At 52.5% G+C, this 11930-nt stretch overlaps 12 non-coding genes across 12 annotated transcripts; all 12 read right to left on the bottom strand.

Annotated features, from left to right (window-relative positions):
- Window positions 1-3306: 3306 nt before the first annotated feature.
- On the bottom strand, window positions 3307-3419 carry LOC119883896. The gene has a single exon (XR_005440849.1). It is a non-coding gene; the product is annotated as a U5 spliceosomal RNA (small nuclear RNA).
- A 968-nt stretch (window positions 3420-4387) lies between these two features.
- Window positions 4388-4579, bottom strand: LOC119883933. Its single transcript, XR_005440884.1, has one exon. It is a non-coding gene; the product is annotated as a U2 spliceosomal RNA (small nuclear RNA).
- A 183-nt stretch (window positions 4580-4762) lies between these two features.
- Window positions 4763-4875, bottom strand: LOC119883895. The gene has a single exon (XR_005440848.1). It is a non-coding gene; the product is annotated as a U5 spliceosomal RNA (small nuclear RNA).
- A 969-nt stretch (window positions 4876-5844) lies between these two features.
- On the bottom strand, window positions 5845-6036 carry LOC119883931. The gene has a single exon (XR_005440882.1). It is a non-coding gene; the product is annotated as a U2 spliceosomal RNA (small nuclear RNA).
- Window positions 6037-6219: 183 nt separating this feature from the next.
- LOC119883894 lies at window positions 6220-6332 on the bottom strand. The gene has a single exon (XR_005440847.1). It is a non-coding gene; the product is annotated as a U5 spliceosomal RNA (small nuclear RNA).
- Window positions 6333-7301: 969 nt separating this feature from the next.
- Window positions 7302-7493, bottom strand: LOC119883930. The gene has a single exon (XR_005440881.1). It is a non-coding gene; the product is annotated as a U2 spliceosomal RNA (small nuclear RNA).
- A 183-nt stretch (window positions 7494-7676) lies between these two features.
- Window positions 7677-7789, bottom strand: LOC119883893. The gene has a single exon (XR_005440846.1). It is a non-coding gene; the product is annotated as a U5 spliceosomal RNA (small nuclear RNA).
- A 969-nt stretch (window positions 7790-8758) lies between these two features.
- On the bottom strand, window positions 8759-8950 carry LOC119883929. Its single transcript, XR_005440880.1, has one exon. It is a non-coding gene; the product is annotated as a U2 spliceosomal RNA (small nuclear RNA).
- A 183-nt stretch (window positions 8951-9133) lies between these two features.
- On the bottom strand, window positions 9134-9246 carry LOC119883891. Its single transcript, XR_005440844.1, has one exon. It is a non-coding gene; the product is annotated as a U5 spliceosomal RNA (small nuclear RNA).
- Window positions 9247-10215: 969 nt separating this feature from the next.
- On the bottom strand, window positions 10216-10407 carry LOC119883928. The gene has a single exon (XR_005440879.1). It is a non-coding gene; the product is annotated as a U2 spliceosomal RNA (small nuclear RNA).
- A 183-nt stretch (window positions 10408-10590) lies between these two features.
- Window positions 10591-10703, bottom strand: LOC119883890. Its single transcript, XR_005440843.1, has one exon. It is a non-coding gene; the product is annotated as a U5 spliceosomal RNA (small nuclear RNA).
- A 968-nt stretch (window positions 10704-11671) lies between these two features.
- On the bottom strand, window positions 11672-11863 carry LOC119883927. Its single transcript, XR_005440878.1, has one exon. It is a non-coding gene; the product is annotated as a U2 spliceosomal RNA (small nuclear RNA).
- Window positions 11864-11930: the final 67 nt, after the last annotated feature.

Below are 11930 nucleotides of genomic sequence, written 5' to 3'. Positions count from 1 at the left end.
CTTCTCCGGCGATTCCGGTATCTTAAAATCTTGGGTTAAAAGCACGTTGTCGTTTGTTGCTTGGTCAATGGATTTTAAAACTTCGGTCATGGTGTCCCCGTTAACAGTTTTGTATGCGTACAGTTCACGGTAAAAATGTTCAACAGTTTCTTTGATTTCCTCTGTTGTGTCAGCTGTGCACCCGTTTTCTTTTTAAGTCTCAACATGGCCCCCCTTTATTTACGATTTTCTTAAAAAAATATCTTGTGCACTTCTCTCCTTCCTCCATTTCCCTTTCCTTGCTTCTTAAAATCACACCTTTGCTATTAATTTCTGCTAAAACCGACTCTGTTTTAATTGTTTTATCTCTTCATTAAAATCCATTCCATGTTGGATTAGTTTAAAATACCTCTGAAGCCGTTTCTGCAGTCCCAACATGCGTCTGTTGTCCCTCTTTTTCTTTCTTTTCCCTGCCTGTCTGTAAAACGTCTTTGTCTTTCCCTTCACCATTTCCCACCACTGTGCACGTGTATCGTAAAAGTCTTGAAGGGTCTGCCACTCTCGGTATTGCTCCCTGTACAGCCTAACTAGCTCCCTGTCTTCTAACAGGGAGCAATTGAGCTTCCACAGACCACTTCCTGCCGTCACACCGGAAGAGAGTGAAAGGGTGCAGGAAAGAATTGCGTGATCAGAAAAGAAAACAGGTTCCAATCTAGCATCGGTTGGTGGGCAATCACGTGATAAAATGTAGTCTATGCGAGAGGCTCGGGTGCCATCACTACTGAACCAGGTGAAGCCCTCCTCTCTGGGATGCATGGTTTTAAAACAGTCCACAAGTCTAAAATCACTGCATATGCTTTGAAGTAAAACTGAAGTCTTGTCCACTTTAAAATCGTCCCCTATTCTTCTCCTGTCGTTCCTGCTTAAAATACAATTAAAATCCCCCCCTACAACTAAAGGTGCCCTGCCTAGCATGTGGGGCTGCAGGTCTTCTAAAAGGTCATACCTGTCGTTCTTGTCATTAAAGCCATAAATATTTAAGACGTTAAAATCCTTCCCCATAAAAGTCAAGTGTGTTAAAAGTGCCCGACCATCTCTCACCACAGTGCTGCCCTTCACCAAGACTAGAGGGTTTTTTATTAAAATGGCCACTCCATCATTTTTGTTTTCATTTGAGCCGCTCCATATCGACGTTTGTGGCCATAACTCCTCCCATTCTCTGTAGTGTTTTAAAAATGGTAGGCCGCATTCCTGTATTAAAAACACGTCAGACTTAAAAGAGTTAAGAAAGGATAAAACAATCTGGGCTCTAACTCTCGACTTCACACTCCTCACATTGATAGTTGAGAAGGTGAGTGTCATGAGTATGGTTAAAATTTGCAGGTATGACATCTTAAAAGACTAAAAAAAAGGGGGATTTCAAATGTTTAAAAACACAGCAGTTAGTGGATTTCTTGTGAATGGAGCTCTTCCTTCATTCTCATGGGTGAGAGATGACGGGGTTGAGCTCCATTTCCCTTTCGGACTCTAGGAGTTGGCCTCTGACGCAGGGTGGCATTGAGCTTTGAGTCCTTAGGGGTTGATTGCAGAGCTATAGTTAAAAAAGAGACTTCATTAGGCGAATTGGAGGGGAAGACTCTGGGCTCCTCCACAGATGAACTGTCTGAGTAGCTCTCAGCTCTTCCCCTCTTTTCCGAGGCTCCAGGAGACTCAGAAGACAATTCTGAAATTAGTCTCTTGGCCGGCTGGGCATTGGGGAGGGGGACATCCTCGCTATCACTCTGTGACTGGCCAAATTTTTGTTCTGAGCCAGTCACTGAGCTAGCTCCGCCTTCTGCCTGCACTGCCACTGCTTCTTCCCTGTTCTCCACTTGTGGGGCAGCTGCAGGCCCCTCCCCTTCTCCCGCCTCTACTGGTCCTTCTCCTCCAATCACAGGATTTGGCGGGAGATTTGAATTCTCCAGCCCAGCCTCTTCAATTAGCTCTCTAACTGCTTCGTCTTGTCCGCCATTTTGTGCCTTTGCTGCCTTTAATTTGTTGGCAAACGACTTAGGGCAATCTCTGAAGAGGTGGTTTGTTTCTCCACAAAGATTGCACTTTCTGCCATTGGTGCATTCCTCGAAAGTATGCCCAATTTCTCTACATTTACCACAAATGATCTGCTGGCACGCTTCTGCCAGGTGCCCATTCTCACCACACTTGCGGCAGAGTTTGGGCTGGCCCTGGTAATGAATGTAGCCCCTGTTGTTTCCCAGAACTATCATGGATGGCAGATGTTTCAGGCCCTGGAAGCCTTGAGGGTCTTGCCATTGTTGGATGGGGACCCTCCAAGCGCAATTCCAGATGCCATCCTCATCTCTCACTTTGGTAGCCTGGCCTTTAACAGTGCAAAATCTGCCCAGCCACAAACAAATGTCATCTGCATTCACAGTCTCATTGAACATTCTGACAATTACCGTTTTAGCGGCATTATCAGTCAGTTTCTCAACATTAAATGCAGTAAACTGGGGTTTTTCATTTTCGAAGCGTGTCCAGAAATCTCTGAACACGGCAGCAGAGACAAAACTCACATCGAAACCTTTTCCAAATGGCAGAGTCAAAATACAATTTATATCCTGCGGGGAGAATTTCAAAATGTTCTGGATCATTTTCCTTGAGAAGTCAAGCCTTGACATAACAAGGGTTTTCCCATCTTTTTCTTTGAATGTAAATCTGACACTGTGGTGCCTCCTCATGCCGGCATGGTTGGCCGCCATGGTGGAGGCACCACAACGTAAAAGTGGTAAAAGAAGCTAAAACACCTAAAACAGTCTAAAACCAAGTCAACTAAAATAAGGTAAAAGAATGCTCTAAAAAGAGCAATAAAATCTACTAAAAATGTTAAAAGGTGAATAAAACACACTTACCTTGTCTTGTTTGGCCTGGTCGAGATGTTATTCCGGCAGAGTACAGGTAAGCAGTCCTCTGAACCAATGAATTCCTTTGTGTGAAACAATTTCAACTACAACAAAGTTGAAATTTTATTCACAAGGAATAATGTGAGTATCCTCCCAAAAACCTGGTAACACTTCGCCACAAACAGGCAAAAGTTTTATCCAGACACAGGAGGCGATCGCAGTCTTAGCCAAAAGGCCGAGAAGCGATAACCCCCGCTGGTTGCTTCCAGCGCCCACCTCCCGGAGCAGTTCTCCCCCTGCCGTGGCGCAGTGGTTTCAACTGCGCATAACAACGGCTGAGTCTCAGCACCTCCTCCCGAGCGCGCCTCGTCGCACCGCTCAACCTTGCCGGGGGCGGCGTTTTATTTCCTTTTCACAAACGCACGAGGCTCGGCCACACGGCAGAGCCTGCCAAAAATAGTTTTAACTCATTGGCGTCCCTCTCCACGGAAGTCTTTAGTAAAAGGCGAAAGACTTGTACGTTATGAAGAGAAACCCGAGTAAGTACGGGCCCCTCCTCCAGAGCCGCCGACGAGCCTAGTCGTCCCGGCCACTACCCTCACGGTAAGCCTCACTCTGCCTCTCGAGTCCCAAGTACCAGGCCACGCCCGTTCCCCTACCCCTCCCCAGGTCATGGCAGGCTCTATCCAATCGGGCTGCGGAGAGACGAAGGCCTGGCTTTTGGACAGAGGCTACCGAACGACTCGGGCTCTTGTAGCCTCTCGATGACGAGTGAGAGAAAGGGAGGGGAAATGTGGCCGATCGCTTCTCGGCCTTTTGGCCAAGACTGCAATGGCCTCCTCTTTCTGGTTAAAACCTTTGCCGGTTTGGGGCTTCGTTTTGTGTCACCAGCTTTTCTGGGAGGAGATTCACCTCATTCCTTGTGAATAAAATTTCAACTTTGCCGTAGCTGAAAAACTTTTGCAACAAGGAATTCATTGGTCCCGAGGACTGCCTACCTGTCCTCTGCCGGACTGCCACCTTGACCAGACCAAAGACGAGAAGGTAAGTGTGTTTTATTCACCGATTTAGCAGTTGTAGCAGGTTTTCTTGCTTCATTTGAGGTGTTTTAGTTTCTTGTATCCTTTCTACGCTGCGGTTCCTCCACCGTGTTGGCCAACCGTGCCGGGCCTACGGAGGCGCCGCAGTGTCCCCTCCCCACCTTCTGAGAGGCTCTATCCAATCGGAGAAATGAAGGCCTGGCTTTTGGACACAGGCTACCGAGCATCCGAAATACTCGGGCTCTCGATGACGAGTGGGAGAAAGGGAGGGGAAGTGCAGGGCACATTTAACAGCCATGCCGGTCCCAAATATCCCCTCGTCGTCTGCCAATCATAAAGTGCAAATCTCGCTGCCTTCTTCGAGGCTTCAGCTGGCCGCCCCCCCTCGACTGGCGCCTTTTTCGGGCCGGCGTCCGGCAGAGCGACGACCTCTGCGTTTGGGTCAGTATTTTGGTTTTACACAAGGCAGGAGAAGGGTGCACCGCCCCCGGAGGCACTGCAATACCGGGTCGATGCGTGGAGTGGACGGAGCAAGCCCCTCGTCTCAGCTCCCGGTGCTAAAAATCCATTTAATATGTTGCCCCCTTATAGGGGACATATCAGATATTAAACTGATAAGAACAGATACTACACTTGATCTTAGCCAAAAGGCCGAGAAGCGATAACCCCCGCTGGTTGCTTCCAGCGCCCACCTCCCGGAGCAGTTCTCCCCCTGCCGTGGCGCAGTGGTTTCAACTGCGCATAACAACGGCTGAGTCTCAGCACCTCCTCCCGAGCGCGCCTCGTCGCACCGCTCAACCTTGCCGGGGGCGGCGTTTTATTTCCTTTTCACAAACGCACGAGGCTCGGCCACACGGCAGAGCCTGCCAAAAATAGTTTTAACTCATTGGCGTCCCTCTCCACGGAAGTCTTTAGTAAAAGGCGAAAGACTTGTACGTTATGAAGAGAAACCCGAGTAAGTACGGGCCCCTCCTCCAGAGCCGCCGACGAGCCTAGTCGTCCCGGCCACTACCCTCACGGTAAGCCTCACTCTGCCTCTCGAGTCCCAAGTACCAGGCCACGCCCGTTCCCCTACCCCTCCCCAGGTCATGGCAGGCTCTATCCAATCGGGCTGCGGAGAGACGAAGGCCTGGCTTTTGGACAGAGGCTACCGAACGACTCGGGCTCTTGTAGCCTCTCGATGACGAGTGAGAGAAAGGGAGGGGAAATGTGGCCGATCGCTTCTCGGCCTTTTGGCCAAGACTGCAATGGCCTCCTCTTTCTGGTTAAAACCTTTGCCGGTTTGGGGCTTCGTTTTGTGTCACCAGCTTTTCTGGGAGGAGATTCACCTCATTCCTTGTGAATAAAATTTCAACTTTGCCGTAGCTGAAAAACTTTTGCAACAAGGAATTCATTGGTCCCGAGGACTGCCTACCTGTCCTCTGCCGGACTGCCACCTTGACCAGACCAAAGACGAGAAGGTAAGTGTGTTTTATTCACCGATTTAGCAGTTGTAGCAGGTTTTCTTGCTTCATTTGAGGTGTTTTAGTTTCTTGTATCCTTTCTACGCTGCGGTTCCTCCACCGTGTTGGCCAACCGTGCCGGGCCTACGGAGGCGCCGCAGTGTCCCCTCCCCACCTTCTGAGAGGCTCTATCCAATCGGAGAAATGAAGGCCTGGCTTTTGGACACAGGCTACCGAGCATCCGAAATACTCGGGCTCTCGATGACGAGTGGGAGAAAGGGAGGGGAAGTGCAGGGCACATTTAACAGCCATGCCGGTCCCAAATATCCCCTCGTCGTCTGCCAATCATAAAGTGCAAATCTCGCTGCCTTCTTCGAGGCTTCAGCTGGCCGCCCCCCCTCGACTGGCGCCTTTTTCGGGCCGGCGTCCGGCAGAGCGACGAACCTCTGCGTTTGGGTCAGTATTTTGGTTTTACACAAGGCAGGAGAAGGGTGCACCGCCCCCGGAGGCACTGCAATACCGGGTCGATGCGTGGAGTGGACGGAGCAAGCCCCTCGTCTCAGCTCCCGGTGCTAAAAATCCATTTAATATGTTGCCCCCTTATAGGGGACATATCAGATATTAAACTGATAAGAACAGATACTACACTTGATCTTAGCCAAAAGGCCGAGAAGCGATAACCCCCGCTGGTTGCTTCCAGCGCCCACCTCCCGGAGCAGTTCTCCCCCTGCCGTGGCGCAGTGGTTTCAACTGCGCATAACAACGGCTGAGTCTCAGCACCTCCTCCCGAGCGCGCCTCGTCGCACCGCTCAACCTTGCCGGGGGCGGCGTTTTATTTCCTTTTCACAAACGCACGAGGCTCGGCCACACGGCAGAGCCTGCCAAAAATAGTTTTAACTCATTGGCGTCCCTCTCCACGGAAGTCTTTAGTAAAAGGCGAAAGACTTGTACGTTATGAAGAGAAACCCGAGTAAGTACGGGCCCCTCCTCCAGAGCCGCCGACGAGCCTAGTCGTCCCGGCCACTACCCTCACGGTAAGCCTCACTCTGCCTCTCGAGTCCCAAGTACCAGGCCACGCCCGTTCCCCTACCCCTCCCCAGGTCATGGCAGGCTCTATCCAATCGGGCTGCGGAGAGACGAAGGCCTGGCTTTTGGACAGAGGCTACCGAACGACTCGGGCTCTTGTAGCCTCTCGATGACGAGTGAGAGAAAGGGAGGGGAAATGTGGCCGATCGCTTCTCGGCCTTTTGGCCAAGACTGCAATGGCCTCCTCTTTCTGGTTAAAACCTTTGCCGGTTTGGGGCTTCGTTTTGTGTCACCAGCTTTTCTGGGAGGAGATTCACCTCATTCCTTGTGAATAAAATTTCAACTTTGCCGTAGCTGAAAAACTTTTGCAACAAGGAATTCATTGGTCCCGAGGACTGCCTACCTGTCCTCTGCCGGACTGCCACCTTGACCAGACCAAAGACGAGAAGGTAAGTGTGTTTTATTCACCGATTTAGCAGTTGTAGCAGGTTTTCTTGCTTCATTTGAGGTGTTTTAGTTTCTTGTATCCTTTCTACGCTGCGGTTCCTCCACCGTGTTGGCCAACCGTGCCGGGCCTACGGAGGCGCCGCAGTGTCCCCTCCCCACCTTCTGAGAGGCTCTATCCAATCGGAGAAATGAAGGCCTGGCTTTTGGACACAGGCTACCGAGCATCCGAAATACTCGGGCTCTCGATGACGAGTGGGAGAAAGGGAGGGGAAGTGCAGGGCACATTTAACAGCCATGCCGGTCCCAAATATCCCCTCGTCGTCTGCCAATCATAAAGTGCAAATCTCGCTGCCTTCTTCGAGGCTTCAGCTGGCCGCCCCCCCTCGACTGGCGCCTTTTTCGGGCCGGCGTCCGGCAGAGCGACGAACCTCTGCGTTTGGGTCAGTATTTTGGTTTTACACAAGGCAGGAGAAGGGTGCACCGCCCCCGGAGGCACTGCAATACCGGGTCGATGCGTGGAGTGGACGGAGCAAGCCCCTCGTCTCAGCTCCCGGTGCTAAAAATCCATTTAATATGTTGCCCCCTTATAGGGGACATATCAGATATTAAACTGATAAGAACAGATACTACACTTGATCTTAGCCAAAAGGCCGAGAAGCGATAACCCCCGCTGGTTGCTTCCAGCGCCCACCTCCCGGAGCAGTTCTCCCCCTGCCGTGGCGCAGTGGTTTCAACTGCGCATAACAACGGCTGAGTCTCAGCACCTCCTCCCGAGCGCGCCTCGTCGCACCGCTCAACCTTGCCGGGGGCGGCGTTTTATTTCCTTTTCACAAACGCACGAGGCTCGGCCACACGGCAGAGCCTGCCAAAAATAGTTTTAACTCATTGGCGTCCCTCTCCACGGAAGTCTTTAGTAAAAGGCGAAAGACTTGTACGTTATGAAGAGAAACCCGAGTAAGTACGGGCCCCTCCTCCAGAGCCGCCGACGAGCCTAGTCGTCCCGGCCACTACCCTCACGGTAAGCCTCACTCTGCCTCTCGAGTCCCAAGTACCAGGCCACGCCCGTTCCCCTACCCCTCCCCAGGTCATGGCAGGCTCTATCCAATCGGGCTGCGGAGAGACGAAGGCCTGGCTTTTGGACAGAGGCTACCGAACGACTCGGGCTCTTGTAGCCTCTCGATGACGAGTGAGAGAAAGGGAGGGGAAATGTGGCCGATCGCTTCTCGGCCTTTTGGCCAAGACTGCAATGGCCTCCTCTTTCTGGTTAAAACCTTTGCCGGTTTGGGGCTTCGTTTTGTGTCACCAGCTTTTCTGGGAGGAGATTCACCTCATTCCTTGTGAATAAAATTTCAACTTTGCCGTAGCTGAAAAACTTTTGCAACAAGGAATTCATTGGTCCCGAGGACTGCCTACCTGTCCTCTGCCGGACTGCCACCTTGACCAGACCAAAGACGAGAAGGTAAGTGTGTTTTATTCACCGATTTAGCAGTTGTAGCAGGTTTTCTTGCTTCATTTGAGGTGTTTTAGTTTCTTGTATCCTTTCTACGCTGCGGTTCCTCCACCGTGTTGGCCAACCGTGCCGGGCCTACGGAGGCGCCGCAGTGTCCCCTCCCCACCTTCTGAGAGGCTCTATCCAATCGGAGAAATGAAGGCCTGGCTTTTGGACACAGGCTACCGAGCATCCGAAATACTCGGGCTCTCGATGACGAGTGGGAGAAAGGGAGGGGAAGTGCAGGGCACATTTAACAGCCATGCCGGTCCCAAATATCCCCTCGTCGTCTGCCAATCATAAAGTGCAAATCTCGCTGCCTTCTTCGAGGCTTCAGCTGGCCGCCCCCCCTCGACTGGCGCCTTTTTCGGGCCGGCGTCCGGCAGAGCGACGAACCTCTGCGTTTGGGTCAGTATTTTGGTTTTACACAAGGCAGGAGAAGGGTGCACCGCCCCCGGAGGCACTGCAATACCGGGTCGATGCGTGGAGTGGACGGAGCAAGCCCCTCGTCTCAGCTCCCGGTGCTAAAAATCCATTTAATATGTTGCCCCCTTATAGGGGACATATCAGATATTAAACTGATAAGAACAGATACTACACTTGATCTTAGCCAAAAGGCCGAGAAGCGATAACCCCCGCTGGTTGCTTCCAGCGCCCACCTCCCGGAGCAGTTCTCCCCCTGCCGTGGCGCAGTGGTTTCAACTGCGCATAACAACGGCTGAGTCTCAGCACCTCCTCCCGAGCGCGCCTCGTCGCACCGCTCAACCTTGCCGGGGGCGGCGTTTTATTTCCTTTTCACAAACGCACGAGGCTCGGCCACACGGCAGAGCCTGCCAAAAATAGTTTTAACTCATTGGCGTCCCTCTCCACGGAAGTCTTTAGTAAAAGGCGAAAGACTTGTACGTTATGAAGAGAAACCCGAGTAAGTACGGGCCCCTCCTCCAGAGCCGCCGACGAGCCTAGTCGTCCCGGCCACTACCCTCACGGTAAGCCTCACTCTGCCTCTCGAGTCCCAAGTACCAGGCCACGCCCGTTCCCCTACCCCTCCCCAGGTCATGGCAGGCTCTATCCAATCGGGCTGCGGAGAGACGAAGGCCTGGCTTTTGGACAGAGGCTACCGAACGACTCGGGCTCTTGTAGCCTCTCGATGACGAGTGAGAGAAAGGGAGGGGAAATGTGGCCGATCGCTTCTCGGCCTTTTGGCCAAGACTGCAATGGCCTCCTCTTTCTGGTTAAAACCTTTGCCGGTTTGGGGCTTCGTTTTGTGTCACCAGCTTTTCTGGGAGGAGATTCACCTCATTCCTTGTGAATAAAATTTCAACTTTGCCGTAGCTGAAAAACTTTTGCAACAAGGAATTCATTGGTCCCGAGGACTGCCTACCTGTCCTCTGCCGGACTGCCACCTTGACCAGACCAAAGACGAGAAGGTAAGTGTGTTTTATTCACCGATTTAGCAGTTGTAGCAGGTTTTCTTGCTTCATTTGAGGTGTTTTAGTTTCTTGTATCCTTTCTACGCTGCGGTTCCTCCACCGTGTTGGCCAACCGTGCCGGGCCTACGGAGGCGCCGCAGTGTCCCCTCCCCACCTTCTGAGAGGCTCTATCCAATCGGAGAAATGAAGGCCTGGCTTTTGGACACAGGCTACCGAGCATCCGAAATACTCGGGCTCTCGATGACGAGTGGGAGAAAGGGAGGGGAAGTGCAGGGCACATTTAACAGCCATGCCGGTCCCAAATATCCCCTCGTCGTCTGCCAATCATAAAGTGCAAATCTCGCTGCCTTCTTCGAGGCTTCAGCTGGCCGCCCCCCCTCGACTGGCGCCTTTTTCGGGCCGGCGTCCGGCAGAGCGACGAACCTCTGCGTTTGGGTCAGTATTTTGGTTTTACACAAGGCAGGAGAAGGGTGCACCGCCCCCGGAGGCACTGCAATACCGGGTCGATGCGTGGAGTGGACGGAGCAAGCCCCTCGTCTCAGCTCCCGGTGCTAAAAATCCATTTAATATGTTGCCCCCTTATAGGGGACATATCAGATATTAAACTGATAAGAACAGATACTACACTTGATCTTAGCCAAAAGGCCGAGAAGCGATAACCCCCGCTGGTTGCTTCCAGCGCCCACCTCCCGGAGCAGTTCTCCCCCTGCCGTGGCGCAGTGGTTTCAACTGCGCATAACAACGGCTGAGTCTCAGCACCTCCTCCCGAGCGCGCCTCGTCGCACCGCTCAACCTTGCCGGGGGCGGCGTTTTATTTCCTTTTCACAAACGCACGAGGCTCGGCCACACGGCAGAGCCTGCCAAAAATAGTTTTAACTCATTGGCGTCCCTCTCCACGGAAGTCTTTAGTAAAAGGCGAAAGACTTGTACGTTATGAAGAGAAACCCGAGTAAGTACGGGCCCCTCCTCCAGAGCCGCCGACGAGCCTAGTCGTCCCGGCCACTACCCTCACGGTAAGCCTCACTCTGCCTCTCGAGTCCCAAGTACCAGGCCACGCCCGTTCCCCTACCCCTCCCCAGGTCATGGCAGGCTCTATCCAATCGGGCTGCGGAGAGACGAAGGCCTGGCTTTTGGACAGAGGCTACCGAACGACTCGGGCTCTTGTAGCCTCTCGATGACGAGTGAGAGAAAGGGAGGGGAAATGTGGCCGATCGCTTCTCGGCCTTTTGGCCAAGACTGCAATGGCCTCCTCTTTCTGGTTAAAACCTTTGCCGGTTTGGGGCTTCGTTTTGTGTCACCAGCTTTTCTGGGAGGAGATTCACCTCATTCCTTGTGAATAAAATTTCAACTTTGCCGTAGCTGAAAAACTTTTGCAACAAGGAATTCATTGGTCCCGAGGACTGCCTACCTGTCCTCTGCCGGACTGCCACCTTGACCAGACCAAAGACGAGAAGGTAAGTGTGTTTTATTCACCGATTTAGCAGTTGTAGCAGGTTTTCTTGCTTCATTTGAGGTGTTTTAGTTTCTTGTATCCTTTCTACGCTGCGGTTCCTCCACCGTGTTGGCCAACCGTGCCGGGCCTACGGAGGCGCCGCAGTGTCCCCTCCCCACCTTCTGAGAGGCTCTATCCAATCGGAGAAATGAAGGCCTGGCTTTTGGACACAGGCTACCGAGCATCCGAAATACTCGGGCTCTCGATGACGAGTGGGAGAAAGGGAGGGGAAGTGCAGGGCACATTTAACAGCCATGCCGGTCCCAAATATCCCCTCGTCGTCTGCCAATCATAAAGTGCAAATCTCGCTGCCTTCTTCGAGGCTTCAGCTGGCCGCCCCCCTCGACTGGCGCCTTTTTCGGGCCGGCGTCCGGCAGAGCGACGAACCTCTGCGTTTGGGTCAGTATTTTGGTTTTACACAAGGCAGGAGAAGGGTGCACCGCCCCCGGAGGCACTGCAATACCGGGTCGATGCGTGGAGTGGACGGAGCAAGCCCCTCGTCTCAGCTCCCGGTGCTAAAAATCCATTTAATATGTTGCCCCCTTATAGGGGACATATCAGATATTAAACTGATAAGAACAGATACTACACTTGATCTTAGCCAAAAGGCCGAGAAGCGATAACCCCCGCTGGTTGCTTCCAGCGCCCACCTCCCGGAGCAGTTCTCCCCCTGCCGTGGCGCAGTGGT

The sequence above is a fragment of the Micropterus salmoides genome, unplaced genomic scaffold, assembly GCF_014851395.1.
Source record: "Micropterus salmoides isolate LMB-PRFRI ecotype aquatic unplaced genomic scaffold, ASM1485139v1 Ms_hic_scaffold_3029, whole genome shotgun sequence".
NCBI classification, from domain to species: domain Eukaryota; kingdom Metazoa; phylum Chordata; class Actinopteri; order Centrarchiformes; family Centrarchidae; genus Micropterus; species Micropterus salmoides.
The sequence above is the reverse complement of the archived record's forward strand: the minus strand, read 5'-3'. Positions and strand labels throughout refer to the sequence as shown.